Raw genomic sequence first — 6,549 nt, forward strand, 5'->3', positions numbered from 1 at the left:
AAACCTCTCTTCCTGTTACGTGTCTTCAGCCGCGGGCAGCGGCTCGCACTCCAGGGGAGTGATGAGTGGTAGGGCGTGGTCGGCGTTCTTCCGAAAGAAGCTTCCAGAGTCCAAACTGTTGCTCTGTTTCCCTACCAATGGTATATCCTTGAGCTGGAGATGACAGGCTTGAATGAAAATAGGTCAACAGTACTTAAGGTAAGTAATACTTTAATCAATTTTAAGATAATTTCTGATGGCTAGTGCGTAATGGTAATACACTACTTTAAAAATTTCCTTTTAAAGCTGTGTGGATGTTTAAAAACCCTATTGTATAAATGGCATTTGAAAGACAGAGTTACCCGTTTTATCTTCCCTCAGTGGCTCTGTCTATTAAAATCGGCCATAGTAGGGTTTTTAGATTTGCTGTAATTACTGTCACTCTGTAGGTACCTTGTGAATTCATGTCCTGGGAATGTGTGGGTGACCTGCATTGTTTCATGGACCACCCCTTCCCCCCCCCCCATAACCACAAGTTTGTTTTCTATGTCTGTGAGTCTGTTTCCCTTGTGTCTTTTTTTTTCAGGTTCCACATACAAGTGATCTCATATGGTATTTTTCTTTCTCTTTCTGGCTTCACTTAGAACGGCAGTCTCCCTCCATGTTGCTGCAAATGGCATTATTTTATTATTTTTTATGGGTGAGTAGTACTCCATTGTACTTACATACCACAGCTTCTTTATCCAGTCATCTGTCCATGGCCATTTAGGTTGCTCCCAGGTCTTGGCTATTGTAAATAGTGCTGCAGTATGTTCTTAATGCCCAATGAATGCCTTATTTAAATTCACACTACTTTTTCCTAAGCCCAAATTGTAATATCCCAAGAGCAGGATAAGAAACAAAACAAAACAAAACAAAAAAGAGAAAAAGTGAATTATCATGTCACTCCTGACCAGCTCCGTTTAATTAATCATGGACTTGAATGGTGTGCAGGTGCCGAGACAAGGAATGAGGGACTGCCTTGTTTTAAGGGGTGATGGAAGGGGAGAGAGTGTCTGTCCTAACAGCTCGTTTTCCCAGCACTGAGTCCCATGTAGAGAGCCAGATGCTCCCAGAGCACCACTTCCCCAGAACGCCAGGGTGTTGGAGCCGTGTGGTCCTGGCACGGTAGTGGGTGTCGCTTGGGCATCACTGGGTGACAGACTGGGCGGTTGCCAGTGCAGTTGGTAACATCTGCCCCCGGCCCGGGCAGTCCTTCCTCTAGCGCCCTCACTCCCCAGGCGGAGTTGCTGGCAGCGGCGGGGTGGCTCATGCAAGGTCATCACCGTGGTGTTCAGGCGGTTCCCAAACGCAGTCTGCTGGTTCTGGATTCAGGCTCATCCTGACGCGCCGCGATGCTTCCTTCACCCAGAGGGTCAAACATCTTGGATTAAAAGTGATTTTTAAATATTAAGTTCATTTGTGTTGCTGGTCGGAAGTCCATGGGTGATTTATTTCCATGTGTGGAGGTGCCGTGTTCTGTGTCCCGTGTCATCTCAGCACAGCTCTTCTGTACAGAAAACAAGGAACTATTTTTTGTGAGTTCAACATTTAATTTGTGGGGCACGTTAGTCCCCCTCCATCAAACTGAACATCTTTCTTTGATGAAAATTAATTTCCTGATCCTTATTCAAGTAAACAAAATATGAACTGAAGGGTAAATATAAAATGTTGGTAATTCATTGTTCTTTCTCTCTCTGGATATTAAAACAGAATTGGCTTTTACCTGCAACATACACAGTCATTATTTTTCTGAAAAGTCCTCTGTAAAGAATCAAAAGTACACATCCCACTCGGAGGAACTCGGGGTCCTCGTCCTCAAGGAGACCTGTCTTGGGGGCTCACAGCAGCTTGCTTTATTATGGCAAAAACCAGAAACCACCCAAAGGTCCTTTAGTAAGAGTGCAGGCAAGAGAACCATCACGGCTTACTCGTGCAGTGGAATATGACGTAACAGTCAAAATGGGTGTGCTGGAATCGCATCTGTGCATGTAAGTCAGTGTAAATAAAAAGCTTTTACTGAATTGGAAACTTTCACTTCTAGTGTGATGGCCTGTATGTGCAGTTAAAGGCCCCGTGTGGCTGTCTTCTGTAACATTCGTAGATGTTCACGGGTGTTCACCATGCATCTCTTTGTTTGAAGTGCAAATCTAAAAATGATAGTTACTGCAATGAAAACTAAACCCGGTTTAGTTCGAGCAAAATATAAAAAAGAGGTCACTGGTGATGGCAAAAACATATTACCAAAGAACGAATTAGACGCTTGCTAGGTTTAGACACCCCCAACTTGCCCGTCTCATCATAGTACAAGTATAGCACGTGGTGCATGTCCAAAGCCAAAGGAAGTGCTTTTATCCCTAAGATAACTTACTTGGCTCATTTTAAGACAAAGGTAGCTGTTCCTCTGTTTGCTTTGCATTCTGTAGGATTTGTGGAGGTAACTGGGCTCGTGAGGAAGCTGAGATCGTGATGCCACAAGAGTCGGAACCAAGGGCAGTAGGGGTGGTCCTGGGAGCTGCTCTACCTGGGGTGGCCAGCGGGAGCCCAGCTGTGCGCAGAGCTGAGTCACAGGGATGCACCCCTCAAAACCCCAGTATTTGCGCCCCCACGTCACCACGCCTGGCTCTTTCCTTCCGCATCCTGTCCCAAGGATCTGATGATGTGTGCACGACACCCTTGGTCTCCTCCAGTCTGCTGCGACGTCTTCTTCACACTCCCAGCATCTAATTCTAGGTTGACGGCCTGATCTGCGTCTCCACCCACCACCTCTCCCATTAACCTCACCCTGATTTTCCAACTCAGATTCCCGTCAACAACGCAGACTCAGCATTTCCCTGGAACTCAGGTCCACGTGGCCCAGATATCTCTCTGCATATCTCTCCTTGCTCATAGAGACTCCACGTCTCAGGGTTGTCTGGTCGCCAGTACCTCTTTCCCTCAACCACCCAGGATCCGGACAGTTACTTCCTTGGTGAAGGCTGACACTCAGTTCTTTATTCTGCACGATGACCACGGAGGCATCCTCACCACTCCGCGCCCATGAACGGCTTCCTGGTCCCTCTGGCACACGCGTTTTTTTCCTCACATCCTTTACTTTGACATCAGTGACTAGGGAGCCTCTTCAACTCCACTTCCGTCGTGTTCCTCCCATTAGTGGTTTCCCTGCTAGATGAAGACCAGATTTCCCAGTCACCCTTGTCCCAGCCTGTCTTTATAACTTTGTTTTCCGCCCCTCTCCAGCAAGAATCCTGTGTTTCTACCAATTTAGCTACCTACTCTTCTTTTCCTCAATGTCGATACCAATAGTTTGATGCTTAGGATAAACTGCACGGTACTGCTCTTAAATTTCCCTGTCTGTTCTCTCCCACTGGGTCATGAGTTTCTAAAATGTGACCATTATTCCTCTTTCTTGCTTGTTTCCTGAAGAGCCACTCACTGTACGTCTTTTTAGGCATTCAAAAGTGAATGAGTAAGTTAAAATAAAATTTTATGCATCTGAGAAAAATTTTCATTTCAATAACTAGAAATAATCATATCAAAAAACCTTTCAGTTTTCCTTTCAAAATTAGTTTTCTTTTATTGCAACTATGCTTGATAGTATTGGCTCGGGGTAGGAAATTGAACCCACATTCTGGTTATGCTTGAGAAGCACGCCTAGAAGTGAGTGGGTCATCTGAGTCATGAAAAGCAGACGCGAATCTGACTGTGTAGAACCAACGCTGCTGGCGGCGACCCAGTCGCCACGGCGGGTGCGTCTCATGACGGCTTCACGTATCACGGGGACCGGCCCTTGGACAAGTGAGTTCAGGGCCCTGGAGACGCGTGTGCGTGTGTGTGTCTGTGATCTCCGGGCTTGTGTACCAGCACGTCTGTGGGGGGGGGGGTGATCGTGTACATTCACTGGTAATTGCTACATGACTCCAACACAGCGAATTAGTTTATGATAATCATAAAGAAATTCTTGTGACCAAAACTAAAAGCACCATAGGAATCGCATTCATCTGAATTCGGTTTACATAATATCTGTGATAGATTTTATAATAGTTGTGATGAGTAACAGACATAGAAAACAAACTTATAGTTACCAGGGGGAAAGGGGTGGGAAGGGATAAACTGGGAGGTCGAGATTTGCAGATACACACCACTTATATAAAGTGGATGAACGACAGGGTCCTACTGTACAGCATGAGGAACCCTATTCGATGTCGTGTAGTTGCCTATAATGAAAAAGACTGAAAAGGAATATGTGTACATACGTGTATCACTGAAACATGATGCTGTGCGCCAGAAAGTCACACAACATTGTAAACCGACTAGACTTCAATAAAAAATAATCGTGACGGTTAAAATCTTAAATTTGGTATCAAGACAGAACAACCTAAAAGCAGATCATTATCTTAATGTTTCCCAATACATAGATTAGTGGCATCTTTAATTCAGGCTCTGATAACGGAGATGCAGACTGTTTCTCAGTGAACGGGGGGGGGGGGGGGGATTAGGCAATGCTGACAGATTTGGTTAGTGTTCCCGACGTGCAGCCCAACCAGATTAGACGAGCTCGGTTCCGTCACGTGACCCGGTATTTGTGTGTCTGTCTGCACATTTTCCCGTTGAGGGTGAGTGTGACTTGGAGGACAACAAAGGGTCTTAGAGAATCTTTAATTTCATATTCTAACGAGTTCGCCCTATTTGTTTGCTTTGAATCACTCATTTCAATAAGGTGAAAACTTGCGTTAATCCTCCATTCATCAGTTGCCTGGATGCATGTGAAATAGATCATGTGGACAAAATAAAGCCCCACCAGACGCAATCTGCCATTGTCCCCTCAGCTGCTTCGAGGGGACTCTTCACAGGTACTAAGAGGCCACTCCAGCCACTTCACATATTTTTGAGGATCTTCTCTTTTTTCCCCCACACAGCACACTACTCAGCACAGAAGAAAAGCCAGAAGCAGGCATCAGATGAAGGAGAAGCTGAAGGAGGCCGAACTCATTCTCCACACACACGGAGACAGTTGGCCCTGCGCTGATTCTGGAGAGCTGAATGAAAGGAATAAATTGTGACATGGGAAAAACTGAAAAGGACAACAGTTTCCTGGCTCACACAGCTTCATTACCTCGGGTTGGCATTTTTCTTGAAGACCAATGGCCAAAACAGGACAAAAATGTTTTTCCCCATTAATTGCTTTCAACCACTGTCCTGTTAAACACCCAATTAGAAGGTAGAAGTGTGGTCCTCTGTTTGCTTCTAATGAGCAGGCGCGAGAGGCGGGGGCGGATGGGGAGGAGGGTGGGGGAGGGAGAAGGGACATAATGGAGGGTCCGGCACTTTCTTTTATGGCTTGTAGAACAGGAAGATCAATGGGGACGGTTTATCATGTCTTCAGGCCACAGTGGCCTCCCGCACGACCAGGGCCTTAGAAACACGGCTCAGGCCACGCAGCCCTCCTGAAAGGGAGTCACTCTTCAGGGCTCCGCTGGACTTGACGCGTCCCCGCACACGTGCAGCTACAGCCAAATGTCCAGGTTGATTCGTGCCCCAGAAAACACACGCACGGTCCGCTCCGAGCGTCTGAAATCTGCCCCTTACAGAGGAATCTCAAACTGGGACACCCCAGACGTTGTTTAAATCCCAAAGGTAAAAAATAACCGAGCGAGCAGAGTTGGTTGCGTTTTGACCACAGCCAGGCTTCTAGTCTGGGGAGAGACCGAGCGCTTCACGTTACAGCTGGGGCTGGGGTGTGGGGGTGGGGGGAGTCCGAGGCCCATCAGCACATCCTGGGCACGAACTCTGAGCCCCCCTCTCTCGTCCATCCGTGCCTTCCTCCCGTTTTGTTTTCCTCCTGAGCCCTGTTTCTGAACTCACCTTTACCCTGTGGAACTTGATGAGTGAGGACAGGAAAAAGCGCTCCTGACTTTGAACGGCTTCAAACAAATCGGGGGTGGGAGGGACATGAGGCGACTTCAGGGATGCATTGAGTCTCTGTGTATGTGGATTCTTCGGGGTTAGCTTCCAGAAACTTGATCAGGACAGGAAAGAGATTGAGGACACCTGTCTTCTCTGTGAGTTAATATTTGAAGGACGCACACGGCACCCACTGTGGCGAGCTGGGGGCTGGTTGGGGCCGTCTCACAGGCAGTGAGCCCAGGCCCAGTTAGGTCCCCGGGGACGCAGTGCTGCCCGTGGACTCCGCATCGCAGTTCAGCTACTGTCAGTAACATTTCTTGAGCACCTACTACATGTCATGTTTAAAACACTTGTCATCAGTGAGCTCAGTGATCCATGCAAACATCTACGAGGCAGGTGCTGACACCACCCCACAATCTGGGGACGCTCACGTCCACATAGTGAAAGCTGCCGGTGGAGGGGGTGGCGTTGCTTCCCCTTGGTGTGGGAATCTTTGTTCCTCTTTTAAAAAATGTTTTTATTGAAGTGTAGCAGTTGATCAACGGTGTTAGTTTTTCAGGTGAACAGCAAAGGGGTTCAGTCATACGTGTACATGCATATATATGTTTTTTTTTTCAGATTCTT

The 6,549-nt window shown here is 47.1% G+C and overlaps 1 long non-coding RNA gene across 1 annotated transcript in view; it reads left to right on the forward strand.

Annotated features, from left to right (window-relative positions):
* The window catches only part of LOC140697263 (uncharacterized), a 93,692-nt gene extending 88,442 nt beyond the window's left edge, over positions 1–5,250 (forward strand). Inside the window, exon 3 of the long non-coding RNA XR_012074114.1 lies at positions 4,938–5,250. This is a non-coding gene — a long non-coding RNA (uncharacterized lncRNA). The remainder of the gene's footprint in view (positions 1–4,937) is intronic.
* The last annotated feature ends 1,299 nt before the right edge of the window (positions 5,251–6,549 follow it).

Source organism: Vicugna pacos, chromosome 7 (genome assembly GCF_048564905.1).
Source record: "Vicugna pacos chromosome 7, VicPac4, whole genome shotgun sequence".
NCBI classification, from domain to species: domain Eukaryota; kingdom Metazoa; phylum Chordata; class Mammalia; order Artiodactyla; family Camelidae; genus Vicugna; species Vicugna pacos.